Genomic DNA, 17,264 nt, shown 5'->3' with positions numbered 1-17,264 from the left:
ACTGACTCAGAGACAATCAGCTTGGATTTGAGTGACAAATGAGCTCAATTCTGAAGAAATGATCCCATTTTGGCAGGAATGGTCAGAAATGAAAATGGTCTGTTCATTGTGGGCTCAAATGAATTTGAAATGACTGATATTCTAAATGTTCTGAACTGACCACTGAGCTTGGTTGACTCTGGCTGACTGGGGTCCGGGATGTCCTAGGGGTAAAATGGTAATTTTCCTAATGAAAAATGGGTAAAGTGGTGATTTTCTGAAACTGACTCGAGGTTTGACTCCTATATTGACCTAACAGGGTTAGCACTGCACGAGAAGGGTTGTTTGAGAATGGATAAGAAAAATTTGGGGTGTTTACAGATGCCCCTCTTTGCTACTAAGCCGGCTTGAAGACGAGCTTAGTGGCAAAGAAAAACACACCAAATTTGGGCTATAAAAATGCCCCAGTTAGAAGGATCTGACTGGATATGAAGAGATTTAGCCCTGATGAAAATGGTAGATATGAAATGGAGAATAAAGAAGAAAAATTTTACCTCAAAAGATGTGAGATTCAGGTTTTGCCCTTAACCTGGATGGGACAGGAAATACCTCGTGTAGAAACGAAGCTCAGGTTTAACCCTTAACCTGACCGGGAAATGAAATATCTCATCAAAATGAGGCTCAGGTTTAACCCTTAACCTGATCGGGAAATGAAATACCTCCTCAAAGGAAGCTCAGGTTTGTACCCTTATCCTGATTGGGCAGAAAATGAAATACCTCATCAAAGGAGGCTCAGGTTTGTACCCTTATCCTGATTGGGCGGAAAATGAATGAAATCCTCGAAGGAAGAAACCATGATGGAACCTTCGAATTTCCGCACAATGAATCTGATAGGGGTTTTGCAAAAGGATGAAATTGGGGTCCCTAAAGCTTGAAAAGGGGTTTGATTTTGGGCACCTCATTGCTGAGACTAAATAACTTTTGAAATTAATAACCTTTTGCGAGAAAATGATTGGTGGCTTAACCTCAAGCCGAAATTGGATTGTTTATGGTGGGACAGTGGGGACACAGGGAAGTGTGTGAATCTGAGAGCCCAGGCGCTCAGATTATACCAACAGAAGGGAAGAAATATTTGAAAACTCCTATTATCAAGTCCTTAAAAGGGATAACAACTGATGTCAGGATGCGCCAAAGATGAACCTCAAGCTCGCGCTTCACGTCAGGATGGCTAGAAAATATTGTCAAAATGTTGAAAATTATTGTTGATTCAAAATAATTGAAAGTGATGCACATTGTTTTAAAAATATTCTCTCTTTTCTACCTGAAGTATTACCTCCGACTGGGCTTAACTTCGTAGAATCAAGATTCGAATTCAAATTGCATGCGATTGGCTTTCTTTCAAGGAAGTTATCATTTTCCTTGATATGAACAGAAAAGAGAGAATTCTTGATATTGTGAAAGCAATTGGTGAAAGAATATTGATAATAGAATTTCACAAAATTAAAGAAGATTCTGGGAAGATTTGACAGTCTGATATCCTGGGATTCTTTTCTCATGATGATCTTTCTGCCCACTTTTTTTTTTTTATTGGCAGAATTGGAGCTCTCTTAAGCTTTTGGGGATTTTATTACATCATCCTTAATTTTGGAGATGTCCTGACTTTTCTCTCTTTTCTTTTTTTTTTGGAAGGGTACGTCACAAACTCCTTCATCTTGGAGATGTTCTGATCCTTCTTTTTCTCTCAGGGATTATATCGACGGTTATTGACTCATTGGTTGGAAATCTCTTGATGATAGCCTAAATTAAATATCCTTTAGGGTTTGTCGGGAGGCTCATCGCAGTCGCCTTCATCTTGACGGTGCTCTGAACTTTCCCTGGAAGGATCCGTCACAAACTCCTTCATCTTGGAGATGATCCAAATCTTCTTTGGCCCCGGGGTTCTACTCGCCTAATTCGCCTTCATCTTGACGACAGTTCAGAGATCCCTTTTGCAGATATTTAATTGCTGCTTTAGGTGATTGAGAAGATATAGGGATTGAATGGATTTTTCTGCATTACTCAGGATATTTCGACTGCTTTATTTTTCAAGAATTATCTTTAAGAATGTGCCATTGACTGCGATCAATACCGATCACTTATGGCTTTGCAACAATATTGAATTTCCTTTGCTGGCCATATCGAGGATTTATTCTTCATCCTTTTGGTCGACCAATAGAAAGATTCTGAATTTTAAATCTTTTTTCTTGAAAGCTTTGTCCTTTCGGAAGTAATATTGAAGGTATTCTGAGGTAATGTTTTTGTGCAATAAAGATTTTGAAATCAACAAATATTTAATGACAAATTGGCAAAATTTTCTTGCAATCCTTGGTGAGAGCGAGCATCTGAAGCACTACGCAATGCATCCATGACAGAAATTTTCTTCTCCTTTCCCCAAAGGAAAAGATTCAGAAATAGGAATTACTCCTCTCTTCATTGAAGAGGAGGTGTTTGCAAAATGAACTTTCGAAGAGAAATTAAGCTTTCGTCAAAACTTCCTAACATTAGGCTTCTCTTATGGAAAGGGGGCCGGTAATGGTGAGGTTGATGAATTGGTCATGAAGGAGCGAGTCCATCACACTCTCCCTGAAAAGAGGGTCCTCCATGATGAAATGGCCTAGTACGAAATTGTGATCACAAGGAAAGCAAACTTCCGTCGAAGCTCTCCCTGAACTAAGAGTTCCTTATATGAAATTGGAATTTTGTTTTGCAAACGGTTCACATAGACACGAGTCCCCTCAAACTCTCCCTGAAAAGGGGCTAGGTGAACAGAGGATAGCATGCGAAAAGAACGAGCTCCCTCGAACTCTCCCTGTAAAAAGGGTCTCTCGCAAGAGGAAATGATTGAAATTGGTATTGGGTGACCAAAAGGGTCGAAATTGGAAATTGAAATTTTGAAATTTGAAATTTGATATTTGAAATTGGAAATTGGAAATCTGGAATTTGGAAATTGATATTTAGAAATTGATATTTAGAAATTGAAAATTGAAAATTGGAAATTGGAAATTGGAAATTGGAAATTGGAAATTGGAAATTGGAAATTGGAAATTGGAAATTGGAAATTGATTGACCCGAAGGTCGAAGTTGGAAATTTGGAAATTAATTGACCCGAAGGTCGAAATTGGAACTTTGGAATTTGAAAATTGGAAATTGAGTGACCCAAAGGTCAAAATTAGAGATTTGGAAATCGGGTGGCTCGAGGGCCGAAATTGGTAATTGGATGGTCCGAAGGCCAAATTTGGAAATTGGATGGCCCAAGGGCCGAAACTGGTAATTGGAATTTGAACTTTAATGAATGATCAACACAAAGAATGAACTCGAGAGGTTGAGTGATACGACCAACCAGGGAGACACTAACCACGAGTGCTCAACTTTGAAAGAACTCCAGCATGAATACCGGGTTTTGAAAATATGTCAACATAGACATTGGATTTTGAAAATGTACCAGTTTGAGCACTGGATTTTTTAAAACACACCAGTTCGAGCACTGGATTTTGAAAATGTACCAGTTCGAGCACTGGATTTTGAAAACATACCTTGTTTTTAAATTAAAATTTGAGTTTTTTGAAAGAGACCTATGCTATTAAAATATTTGGGAATTGTAACGAGAGTGATTGTCGGGGTCTCAGGATTATCTCTTATCCTGAATGGGTAACAAACTTGATGCAAATGCATGCCAATGAATGCAGATGTATGCAAATATGAAAATGATATAAATGAGTGCACATGCGTGCAAAGTGAGAGATTTGTTTATCCTGCCTGCATATAGGATATTTGTAGATAAAAAAAAATATTTTAAAAATGCCCCAATATAACTGGGAAAAGAGAATCTGATCATTATTTGAAGAAAATTTGAGGAATTACAAAGAATAATTTAAGTATAGAATTTTTTCAAATGTCGAGCATTGATGGGATCTAGTAATTTCACTCCGTCGGCATTGATGAGCCGATATGAATTACGAGGTAATGCCTCTTTGACAACATAGGGACATTCCCAATTTGGTGACCACTTGCCACCTGGGCGGTGCTTGAGATAAGCCGTTGATCTAAGCACTAGATCATTGACTCGAAATTTTCTTTCAATGACGGATTTTGCATATTGTCTGGCTATCCTCTGACGATATGATTGAGCGTGCTCTGCCGCTCTGAGTCTTCTTTCATCTAGCAAATCAAGTTGTACTAGTCGCTGTTGCTGATACTGATCAAGAGGTAATTCGAGAAGTGATGCAAGTTTCAGAGCAGGTTTCTGAACATGTAGAGGCAGTACTACTTCAGTTCCGTAGACAAGTTCTGACGGAGTAGCATTGGTTGGAGTTCGAATGGTGGTTCAATACGCCCACAATGCATCATGAATTTTCTTATGCCAGTCACGGCCTATTTCCAAAGTTCGCTCCAGCATTCAAATCAAAATCTTATTGGTGGCCTCTGCTTGGCCATTTCCTTGTGGATAATAAGGAGCGGAGAAATGATGATGGATTTTGAACTTCAAACAGAAAGTCCTCATTCTCTCATTCTTGAAATGACTGCCATTATCTGACACAATATCATGTGATATGCCAAAACGACATAGGATATTCTTATGGATGAATGAGACCACATGTAGACCTTCTACTGTGTGTAGAGTGACTGCTTCTACCCATTTAGTAAAATATTCGGTTGCAGCAAGAAAATATTTATGGCCATTTGAAGCAGAAGGAGTAATGGGGCCAACAACATCAAAAGCCCACATAGAAAATGGCCATGGCGAGACGACAAATTGCAAATATGTCGCTGGCGCATGAATGGAAGGTGCATGCATCTGGCATTGAATGCACTTCTACACAAAACGATAATAATCTTGTTGCATAGTTCTCCAGTAATATCCTGCTCGGATGATTTGTTTGACAAGAGTTTGGTAGCCAACATGACCACCGCAGATACCTTCATATGCTTCTTGCACAACTTCTTTGGCTTCTTCTTCGTCCAAACATCTGGAATATTCAGAGCTGAATCCACGACGATAAAGGACGTCAGCAAGAATAAAATATCGAGCAGACATGCGCTGAATTGCTCACTGCTCTTTCTTTGAGAGTTCTGAAGGAAATTCGCCAGTTTCAATGAAATTCTTGATGTCATGATACCAAGGCTTCTTCTTTTGCTTAGCCTGGTTTAACTGCTCTACTGAAACGAAAGCAAGTTGATCAAGTCTGCCAATTTCAAAGGAGCGACAAGATTCTCCGCTCTTGAAAGACATGATGGATCCCAAATTGGCTAAACTGTTTGCAATTTGATTGAAGTCTCTCTTGACATAAAAAAGTTAGAATTCTTCGAAATTGCTGACAAGAGCTGAGACGATCTTCTGATAAGGAAGTAATTTTTGATCCTTTACTTGTCATTCGGCTAAGACTTGATTGACGACGAGCAAAGAGTCGCCATAAGCATGCACTCTTTTGACATTGAAGTCTTGTAGAATTTTCAGACCTTGTATCAAAGCTTCATACTCGGCCATATTATGAGTGCACTGAAAATCTAATTTGAGAGAAAAGGGGATCATCTCCTTCTCAGGTGTGATCAACAGAATCCTGATTCCTATGCCTGCCATATTCTTGGAACCGTCAAAGAATAAATTCCAAATTGGGGATTGTTGAATATTGCAGATCCGCTCATCGGGGAAATCATCCTCGATTTTAACATCCTCTGCTAGAGGAAAATCTGCCAATTGATCTGCAATTGCTTGGCCCTTGATAGATTGCTGAGAGACGTATTCCAAATCGTATTGCATCAATAGGACTTGCCATTTGGCAATCCGTCCGCTGAGGAAGGGTTGCTCTAGAATGTACTTGAGAGGATTTAATTTGGATAGGATCTTGACTTCAGATGCCAACAGATAGTGTCTCAATTTCTGACACATCCAAACCAGAGCTAGACATGTCTATTCTATCTGAGAGTATTTCTTCCCATAATCAATGAAGGTTTTGCTCACATAGTAAATGGCATGCTCTATCAGACTGCCTTCTTCGTATTGCACCAAGAATCCGCCACAAGCCACTTGATTAACTGAAATGTATAGCAGTAGGGGTTTCCACAATTCTGGTGGCTTTAACACAAAAGGATTGAGCAAATATTTCTTGATGCGTTCGAACGATTGCTGACACTCTGGTCCCCATTCGAATTTCACTCCTTTTCTGAGCAAATGATTAAAAGGCTCACATCTCATGGCCAAATTGGATATGAATCGCCAAATTGATTGCATACATCCCTGAAGACTACGTAATTCTTTCAGATTAGTCAGGGGAGACATGTCAATGATAGCTTTGGCCTTAGCGGGATCAACTTCTGTCCCCTTCTTGCTGACTAGAAAGCCTAACAATTTGCCAGATTCGACTCCAAAAACACATTTTTGTGGATTGAGTCTTAGCTTGTAAAGAATGAGCCGCTTGAAAACTTGATTGAGAGCTTCGATGTGATCTTCCTCTTCTTTGGACTTTACCAGAATATCATCGACATAGGCATCCATGATTTTGTGCATCTGATCATGGAAAATGACGGTCATAGCACGCTGATAAGTGGCTCCAACATTCTTAAGCCCAAATGGCATGACTGTATAACAAAAAGTGCCCCAAGGAGTAGTGAAAGACGTCTTGGACTGATCACGAGTAGCCAACTTGATCTAATTATATCCGGAATATCCATACATAAAAGAGAACATAGCGTGACCTGTTGTGCTATCAATCAAAAGATCAATATTAGGAAGTGGATAATCATCCTTAGGAGTCGCTTTATTAAGATCTCTGAAGTCGATGCAAATTCGAACTTTACCATTTTTCTTGGGAACAACGACAACATTTGCTAGCCAATCTAGATAGTCAATGGTTCGAATGAACCCTGCTCTGAGTAGGTCTTCCAGACCTTCCTTAACTTGTTGTTCCACTCGAGAATCCATCTTTCTCAGTTTCTGCTTAACCGGCTTGACATCTGGTTTTAGGATGAGACGATACTCAACCAATTTGGTATCTAGACCTGGCATGTCCTCATACGTCCACGTGAACACTTCTTCATGTTGCTTGAGAAAATGGGTGAGCCTTTCTTTCTCTTCCGGGCTCAAAATGCTGCCAATCTTGAGAATTTTAGGATCATCTTCTAATCCAATATTGATATCCTCAGTCGGATCCTGGACTAAGGATGATGGCTCATCTTGTTTCTGAATTGCTGCAAATTCTGGTAATTCTTGAAGAGCTGAATCAAATTCTGCAGGTTCTTCTGACTGCTTTGTAATCTGACTACATTCTGCTCTTATTTTAACCTGATGAATCACTGTTGGCTTCAAAAAGGCCTCTGGATTAAGAATGAGCTTCTTGATAGATCAGGAAGACATTCTGAAAATTGAAGAATAAATCAATTCAGAAAAATCTCCCATCATAAAACAAACTGCTTTTATTGAGAAAATAATTGGAAAAATAAAAGAGCAAAATAATGGCAATTTTGTAAAGATTTGATAATGAGAAGTAAAAAGACAAATGGCATCCAGACAGACAATGAAAATTTGCAACTTTATTGAAAGATTGAATTGATGACAACGATTAAAATGAAACAGGATATCATCCCAAATGTGGAAACAAAAGAATAGAAATGAAAAGACAAGCAGATGCCCTTAGTGCGTCCCTTTGATAAAGATAGTGCCCTTCTGAGATCTTCTGCCATTAAAGCCCAATCCGGCCCTCTGAGGATAGTGCGGAGGAATTACTAGCTCAAGACGACCATTTTCATTTTTTCCCAGGCCTTGAAAAGGCTTATAGCCATGCTTTACCAACAGATCAAATCCCTTTTTGGCCTTCATAAATTGGGAGAACAGTGGATGATCTTTGAATGTGCTATAGTCAATTCGTCCTCCAATCTTGAAAAACTGAGGGCCTCTCCATCGAGTCTTGGCCACTGTATGCTCTGGCTGTTCTATCATCTGCAGTATTCCTGAGTTTTCTTCGAAACTGGCCTCATCAATGCCCCTAATGCTAGGGATATCAGTAGTGAAAGTGGGCCTAGGAACCATGGGTTGTGCAAGCCTCTGTTCTGGATCCTCGCCCAAGACTGTTGTGATCATTCCACCTTTTGACCATTTGACACACTGTTGCAAAGTAGACGGCACAGCGTTCGTATTGTGAATTCACGGTCTCCCGAGAAGCAGATTATAGGTGGGTGGCACATTAACCACATGAAAAAGGACAGAGTGGACTGAATAGTCAATGAAAATCTCCAAGAAAATTTTTTCTTTCACTGTCTGACCATGATTATCAAACCCGTAGATAGTGATCGAGTCCGGAATATATTCCTCTTCTTTGATGCCCAAAGCTTTGGCTGTCATTTCTGGGCATATATTGAGGCTGCTGCCTCCATCTATAAGCACATGAGGAACAGTCATTCCTCTGGCTTGAATCACAACACACAAAGCATTGTTGTGAAACACATGCGGCTTGAAAAGATCTTCATCTGAGAAAGTGATCGGAGCATTTGTCATGGCCTGATTGACTATCTGGGCCATGTCTTCAGGAGTTATGCTCGGTTTTTGTGAACACCCCAAAATTTTCAAAATCTTTTAAATATTCCTTTCTTGCCCCTAAATTCATTTTTTTTTAGCAAATGAATCATTTTTAAATCTAAATTCCAGTTCTTTTCTCAAGCTTTACTGAAATTAAATTCATTTTATATTAATTTTGGATCTGGATCCATTGTCAAAATCCAAAATTGAGTCTCATTGTCCAATTTTTCAGAAAATACCAAAAATAGTTTTTATAGCTCGGACAGTCCATCCGACATCTGTTTGGATCCATCAAATCGTATTTCTTGATTCGAGTATCAAAACTCGAACATTTTCTCAAAACCTGGATCCAAACCCCTTTTTCTGAAGAAATTTTCCCCAAGATGGCCTGAAATTCTCGAGAAAACAATTTTTTTTAAATATTTTTTAGAAAAATACAAAAATTTAGTGTTGAAACTTTGTTTTCATAAAATCTTAGTTTTTCTATTACAAAATTACAAAAAAAATGGAAAATGCAAAATAAGAAAAGAAACAAAGAATTAGTTTTTGAAAAACCTCTTTTTGAAAACCATCATTTTCGCAAAACAATCTTTTTTTGAAAACACTTTTGTTGAAAATCGAGCCCCTCTTTGTAAAATTTTAAAAATAAGAGGGGCCCATTGTAAAACTTCCTTTTAGGGTTTTCAAATAAGGAAGACAAACACCCCTCTCTTGCACTCTCGAAACCCTCAGCCGAACCCTCCATGGCTCCTCTCCTCAAACTCTCTCTCTTCTTCATCCATCACCAACAACCTCATCGCCAGCCTCCCATCTTCAACCGAACCTCCTCCTTCTCCCCTATAAAGAAACCATACAACGAAAACCCTAGCATTTGTTTCCACCCTTCCCCCTTTCCTCTTTCCTTCAGACCCGTCTTCACCCCACCATTACCCCTTTCTCCTTCATGCATCGTCTTCACCTCCCCATTACCTCTTCGCTTCTCCTTTTCCCCTCTGCTTCAATACTTCTCTGCTTATTCTTCTTTCTTTGATTCCCCCCCCCCCCCCCACCGATTGAAGGGAGTCAACTCTGCTCCAGGAATCCTAAAGCAATCCGGTGGTCGGTCACGAAGCTACAGTTCCATATCTCCCTTGATCGTGAAGAAAGCAGAACTCAACCTCAACGAGCAGAAGAAACCACCTCTTCGACCTCAAAGTTCTGTCAAAAACAAGGTACAAAAAAAAAGAGGCCTCTCCTCTGATAGACCAGAAGATTTCCCAGTTTCAGTAAAGGCAATCAGAGGTAAGTGGCCCATCCTTTCCTTTTTCTTTCATATTGCTTATCTTCCTCATTGATTTACCGTATTCCAGTTTTTCTTCCCCATTTCATCTTGATTTTGTTTATAGAAACTTTACCCTACCATCCAGACTTTTTTTACCAAAATGCATTGGAGGTGGGATCAGTCTGCATATAGCAGGACCAACCCACTTGTGTGGGAAATCGACGGAATATATATTCCTACACTTTTTTATTATTATTTCTCTTTTACAATTTATTTCTGAATTTCTTATTTCTAACACCTGCTTGTGTCATTATGTGTTAGATCGAGTAGTTTTCTTCATCGATTTCTTTCCTTCTCCTTTTTTTTCTCTTTTCTTTTATGTTGTCTTTGTTTGTTTGGTGTTTCTTCCCTTTTATCTGTGATAAATTGCACAGGTAGGTCCTCACTTGCATTTAGTTCATAGCATTTCATTTTTTTCCAACAGCTCTCTAATGAGCTCATTTTAGTGGAATTCTTGTTTCAATAGGGTTTAATGGCATTTTGTTCATGAGGTTGTGGCTTGTGATACTGTCTTTGTTTATTTCCAAAAAAAAAAATTATTTCTTTTTTTTCTTTTTTATTTTTCGAAATTTTGTTCGTCATCAATTACATTTACATGGTCGCCTACATAATTCTATATGTCTCTCAGTTCAATATGGAATCATCAAAAATTTTGACACATATTCCTCATTATATGATCTGCTATAATTACTTTGCTTAGTCCCCTCTTTTGAGAAATCGGGTGAGCTTGGTAGCTATTTCGCTAGATCGGCTATGAACATTGAGTTCCCAAGATTATCTGCTATGAAGGATTAGTGAACCATTAGTTTGGATCTTTAAATATCAATGGATCTACTTTACTGTGCATTCAGCGTGGACATCCCATGGGTTTCTTTCAGCCACGATGAAATCCTTGGATTTCATGGAGAGATAAAATTCCAGAGTCAGCATGTCTGCTGAAAATGAGCCCAAATTGACAAGGAATCCCAGTTCCAATCAGATTTGTAGCTATTATGAAAATAAACCCACCCTGTAATATGTCAAGAAAGTGTTTTCTGGATCATTTGCAAGAGATTTGCCCTGTTTTGCTGGAAATTGAGCCTCTTATGGGTTGCTGTATCATGAACCTCCATGGATCTTCTGTGGACTGTGGTGGATTCCTCAATATTCATCCATATTTCGTGATGTTTTGATGGCAATACATTCCCTTTCCACAATAGTGCCTACTTTAGCTTCGTAGGTGCCATTCAAAATACTTCAATTCATCCTGATCTCAATTGTTTCCCCCCAGAAATTCATGTTTTGCAGGGAGGAACTAATGGTTGTCGGCTGGAGCTCAACATATGGCACCAATGAGGATCCAGATCATGATGATGATGCAGTAAACTCTTTGGGATATTCCCAAAAACGCTGCTGCGGTTCTTATGTTCCATGCTTATTTTCTGAAGGAGCCTTAGTTGAGTTTCTGAAACACAACTCTTCTCAAAGGTTCTGGCTTAATGGGGAAATACTTTGTATTATGGGAAAGGCACTTGATCACTTCGCTGAAGTTATTGAAGGGCAAAATGAGGAATGGTTTCTAACTGAACCTTGAACCTGATAAAAAAAAAGAAGGTTGCTCTTTTTGTAATGTGCATCTATCGTTTGATTTGGGTAATCTGCTGAGTGAAGTACATTGGGCCAAATACAATGAAGAGACAACAAAAGTTCTCATGAAAAGGAGGAAGGCTCCAGGAAGCAACTGGAGGAGAACGACTTTCTGAGTCTAATATGTGCAGAACATTAGTAAAGGACTTATTTTAATTTCCTTTTGGAAATCCAATAAACCACAGTGTTACATTACTAATCCTTGTCCAGTCTCTATTGATAGAATGCTCAGTGGGCTCCTCCAAGCTCAGTTCTAGAGTTACTGCAACTAGCTGGGACATCCTAGAGTCCACCAACTTCCTCTTATTTACTAGAAGTCTGTAGGCTGTGCTGGGTGTGTAAAGTTATGGCTAGGAGATATTGAGGGAGTCGCCACGTCTAAGAAAGGGGATGAAGATTGCCTTCGCCCTCCGAGACAGATGGTAGCCACTATTGTTGTCCCTGGCTGTACTTTCATGCATTATGTCTTCAACCACTCTAGATAAGATTTCCTTGGTGGTTGGGAAAGCATCTGGCTCATTAGGGGTACTGGGCTGTTATATTTCAAGTGGTGAAATCAAGTTCTCTGGACGGTTTGATGCCCATGATCAAGTGGTTCTTGGACTCTCTCGAGCTTTTAATGACTGTGGTTTGTACAGCTGCAGCCAGGTATGTCTCACTTGTTACTAGTAAAATGTTTATGTTATTATTACTCTATTAGTTGTGTTGGTCATAAATAGTATCTCAACCTTGCCATGGAATGCCAATATACTGAACTTTTTTTTTTCTTGTATGATGTGTAAACAATATTTTGCTTATGTTACTTCTCCTGAGTAGTAATTGAAAATGAACCTCAACTCTGATAGTTGGGAATGTACATCCTGAACCTTAGCAGCTACATTTCATTAATTCTCTAATGCATTTTCTATCATGGTTAAATGTTTATAACTTATAGGGGAAGGCATGGAACACGTGTCTTTCATACATTACCCCACTCACAACACAGTAGCCCCAGGAGCTGCTGTGATTTTCTGCATTCACCCCTGTGTATACACTCCACGACACCTCAAATTTGTTCATCTTTAGTGTTTCTGCACCTGTGCACTTTACTTCACTTACATGTTGCCTATGGATATTTTTACCACCATCATTACTGCACAGTATTACTTCATTGCACAACATCACTTTACACTAACAATCTTAACACCCATCACACAGCATATTCATTGTTGGGACTCATTCTGCATCCATCTTCGCCTCTGCGTGATCCATCCCTTGCTTATAGCAGCTTATCCTTCATACTTCCAGTACCCTACCCATGTCAGCAATCCAGTCCATCTTCCCATTTGACAGCCTATGCTACAGCCTCGTTGGCATGTGCATCACCCCTTCACCTTTGATCCCCAGTCACTACAGCCCCTACATTCTTATCATCTCTGCCTAGTTTGCAGCATGTCTGCTACGTGCAGCACCTGCCACAGCTCCTCCCTTACCTTCTGCAACCCACAACAACGTTGTTGTCCTCGCAGCAACATAGTCACCCACTTTCAACCCATCTTACCTCCATTTCACCAACTGATATGCATTTTCCCTTTTCATTACTACCTCACATCCACAGCCGTTGCTGTAATTGTCCAGCTCCTCTAGCAGTGTTCATCCACATTTATCCATTTAGGGCAAACTAAAATCATATTCCATGAAGGTTGAAAAGATAAACGAAATAGTGGTTTTTGACATAATGAACCTTCCGGGTGGGTTTATAGAATCAAGGCTAATCGGCTGTCAGGATGGGAGCCAGTTCACAGGAAATGAACTATTGATGTATTTCAATCATGGTTGTTATTCATATATATACCTACGTTAGCATATCTTATATTCACCACATGTGTTCATCACTTCATTTTCATCATTATGTAGTATATTATCCGCTATGTCATCATCATGTACATTCATTTCACTAGATATTATATATATCATATATGCATATATATGTACATACATATACATATATATATGCATATATATGTACATACATTGTTTATTTTCATGCTTTTTGCCTTTATTTCTCAAAAATCTCACAAATGGGACCACGAATGGCACATGCACCATTTCGTAAGAGGTAAATTAATCCTAAGTTGATGATTTACATCAATGGCAAAGTCAGGATGTAAACAGAATTTCGGATTTTTATCTTTTATAATATAACATTGGATCCACACTGGATCCTCTTCAAAAATCATGATATTTTCAAAATATTTCCTTCTTTTATTAGAGTTTAACTTAAAATTAGCTCAAAATATATACCAATGGCCATAGTCAGGGTATATTGAGAGTTAATTTCATTTTAAACTCTATAAAAGCACCAAAATATGTTTTATTCTTCACCTGAATTTAAATATAGATTATTATATAATACATTCAATGACCATAGTCAAGGATAAATTATATTTTTCAATCTTATCTTAAATTCATTTAAAGAATGGAATAGTTTTTTTTAAAATCCAATTTCAAAATTCTTTCATCATTTAGGATAGAAATGCATCATATTTTCAAGATTCCTTTTTAAAAAACTCCAAGTGATGTAAATATCTTCCTCAATCTATCTCCAATTCTTATAAAATCCAATTCATCCTTTCATTTTCAAATTTAATTTCATTTTCAAACTCAAAGTTCAATTTAACTTTGAGATTTCAAAGTCATTTTTATATTCAAATTCAAATCAGATTTCAAAGTTCAATTTGACTTTTAAATCCCAAATTCATTTTATATTCAAAACTCCAATCAAACTCAAAGTTCAATTTCACTTTGAGATTCTTGACTCATTTTCTAAAGTTCCAAATTCAAAATTCAAAATTCAAAATCCAATTTGACTTTGAAATTCATATTCCAAGTTCAAAATTCTCAAATCAAATTTTGGAATTCCAAATCCAAAGTTAGATCCTAAATCCAATTTGGATCTAGATTTCCAAGTATAAATCCCCACTTTTTTTGGATCTCAAATTCAGATCCAAAACCCATTCTAGGATCCAGGATTCAACATTCATATCGGATCTCAGACTTCAGATCCAATTCCCCTTTAGGATCCAGAACCCAATTTCATCTTGGATCTCAAATTTCAGATACAATTCCCCTTTAGGATCCAGAATCCAACTTCACTTTGGATCTCAGACTTCAGATCCAAATCCATTTTAGGATCCAGAGTCTAACTCTACATTGGATCTCTGACTTCAGATCCAGTTCCATTTTAGGATCCAGAATTCAATCACATGTTGGATCTCAGACTTCAGATCCAAATCCATCTTAGAATCCAAAACCCAAATTCTACATCGGATTTTAAATCCATTTTTGAGATCCAATTCCATTCCCAATTCTATATTTCAAATCCAATTCCATTTTCAGATATCATCTGAACTCCCTAAATCCATTTCTATTCTTAAATACCATTTGATTTTCCCAGGTTCATTCTAAGATTCAAAATTCAATATCACTTCAAAGAAATTTCATCTTCTTCTTCTCCTATATCCATGATTAAATTCAAAATCCATTTCTAACTTTGAAACTTCATTTCCTTTCATTTCAAAGCTTCAAATCATTCTTTCTCAAAATCAAGATTTATTCTTCCAACTTTGATTTACTTCCAAGACTTAGAACTTCTCTGATCTATCTCAAAGTTCTAAGTTAGATTCAAACATTTCTTCACTCCCTCATCAAATTCATCTCAGAATACTTGGAAATTTCTAAATCAATTTTCAAAAGAGCATACATCCTTGCATTGCACAAGTATGACTCTTTGTGCATTTAGAGTTAGGATAAATTCTTAGATTATATTTAGGCAAAGCAAAAGGCATATATTCGATCCTTGGTTTGATTACCCCTCGTAAAGGCGCCAGGAACGGTCGAACCTCGTACCGACGAGCGAATCCCGTCTCTTCATTTTTTCCCGCAATATTTTCAAAACGGAGGCAAGTAATTTTCTAAATATTTTCAAATAAAGGTCAAGTGAAAACCGCACAAAATAGTTCTTCTTCTCTTTTTCTTTCTTTCTTTTCTCTTCTCTTTCTCTTTTCTTTCTTTTATTCTTCTCCCTTTAAAAAGGAGGAAAATAGAGGTTAGAAAAGGAAAAGAGAAGGAAGAGAGAGGAAAAATTTTGCGATGAGCACAGTTTTGGCGACCGTGATGGGACGTCGTCTTCGTCCGGTCGAATTTGTGCCTTTGCTTTGCTTTTATATAATCTAAGTCTTTATTCTAACATATGTCAGCTACATTTTCCATGCAAACCTTAGGAGCCTAGACTCTGTCCTAAGCTGACATCATTGCATATAGGATCTAAGTATGGTTTGGTAGGACTATATTGAGGAGATTATTCCATGCTCATATTAGACTTAGGTCTTAAATACAACTCTCCTCAATTTTAGGGATTGAATGCAAAACAATGTATGCTTCTCTTTATTTAAATCTATCTCTGTAGGACTTGCATTAGAGCCTTCTGATTTTATTGCATGTTGATCATATTTTGAAAACATCCCTACCTATATTGTCCCGGTCTTCACGTTGCTGGGCTATCTCACTGAACCATAGTTCGGGAGAGAGCCTCACAACTGGACCACTTATTTGGGTTCGCGCCCCCCTACCACGTACCTAAGGGCCATAGTCCGAGGTATATCGGTAGGTGCTCAAGGATGTTGGGAAGCCTTTACCTTAGAACCGGAGAGATATCTTATATGCCACGTACTTCGAGCTTCGGCTTGAGTATATCGGCTTACCTTGATTGAAATCAGATGATCTAAATCTTAGAGTTAGGATTAAGATCCTATTTGCCATTTCAAATATTGCATATAGAGTCAGCTTTAGGGAGTGCTATTTGTGCATCCTTGCTTGTATATCTGCGATTGTATGATATTTTATATATATATCTTCCTTATATTTTCCAAAACCCTGGGTATATATTATTCAAAATTTCCTCTTTTAAAAACCCAGGTGTATTGCCTTTTCTTTCTGATTTCTTCAAAATCTTTTGATCCTGCTTGCTATTTTTCAAAATTTTTAAATCCTTGTCATCTATTTTCAAAATTTGTTTTCCTCCATCATGAGAGAATTGATATTGCCTATGAGGATTTTCAAAATCATAAAATCTAAAAAGTTTCTGCAAAAGTCTTCAAAAGTTCAAATATTTTGATCTAAATCCCTTTTAAATAAACTAACATGTTGATTTTTCCTTTTTTCAAATTAGGTTTCATCACCTAATTAAGAAGAACCATTTTCATCACCTCATGTTTGTTTTCTCTTTCAAAATTGGTTTTTAAACCACTATCTTCGAAATCAAACCTCATGATGATTCTCCTTTTTAAAAGGATCAGATCTCGCACTGATCGTTCTTCTTACGAATGAATTTTCTTCCCAAAATGACTTCTCAGTTATCTTTTAAATAAACATTCTTTTTTCAAGATCCCATATGCAGGCAGGATCAGAAAACCTCCTTTTTCTCAAATCTTATAAATTTTCAGTTAATTTTTGGTATTTTTATCTGTTTCATTCATTTTATTCATATCTTATCAAGTTTACATCAATTTTATCAAGTTTATCAAATATTTCTTCAAAATTCCAGTAAATTTTATCAATTCTTTTGCCCTTTCAGGTTAAGGGATAAACCTGACCCTCTTTGTCCGAGGTATCCCCTTTCAGGTTAAGGGACAAACCTGACCTTCGTTGTCCGAGGTGCTCCCATTCAGGATAAGGAAAAATCCTGAGACCCCTTGTAGTAGCAACAACGCTACCTATGAGGATTCTTTTGTAAATACAAGTTTTGTTAAT

This window comes from Nuphar pumila, chromosome 13, assembly GCF_984573655.1.
Source record: "Nuphar pumila chromosome 13, dmNupPumi1.hap1.1, whole genome shotgun sequence".
NCBI classification, from domain to species: domain Eukaryota; kingdom Viridiplantae; phylum Streptophyta; class Magnoliopsida; order Nymphaeales; family Nymphaeaceae; genus Nuphar; species Nuphar pumila.
The sequence above is the reverse complement of the archived record's forward strand: the minus strand, read 5'-3'. Positions refer to the sequence as shown.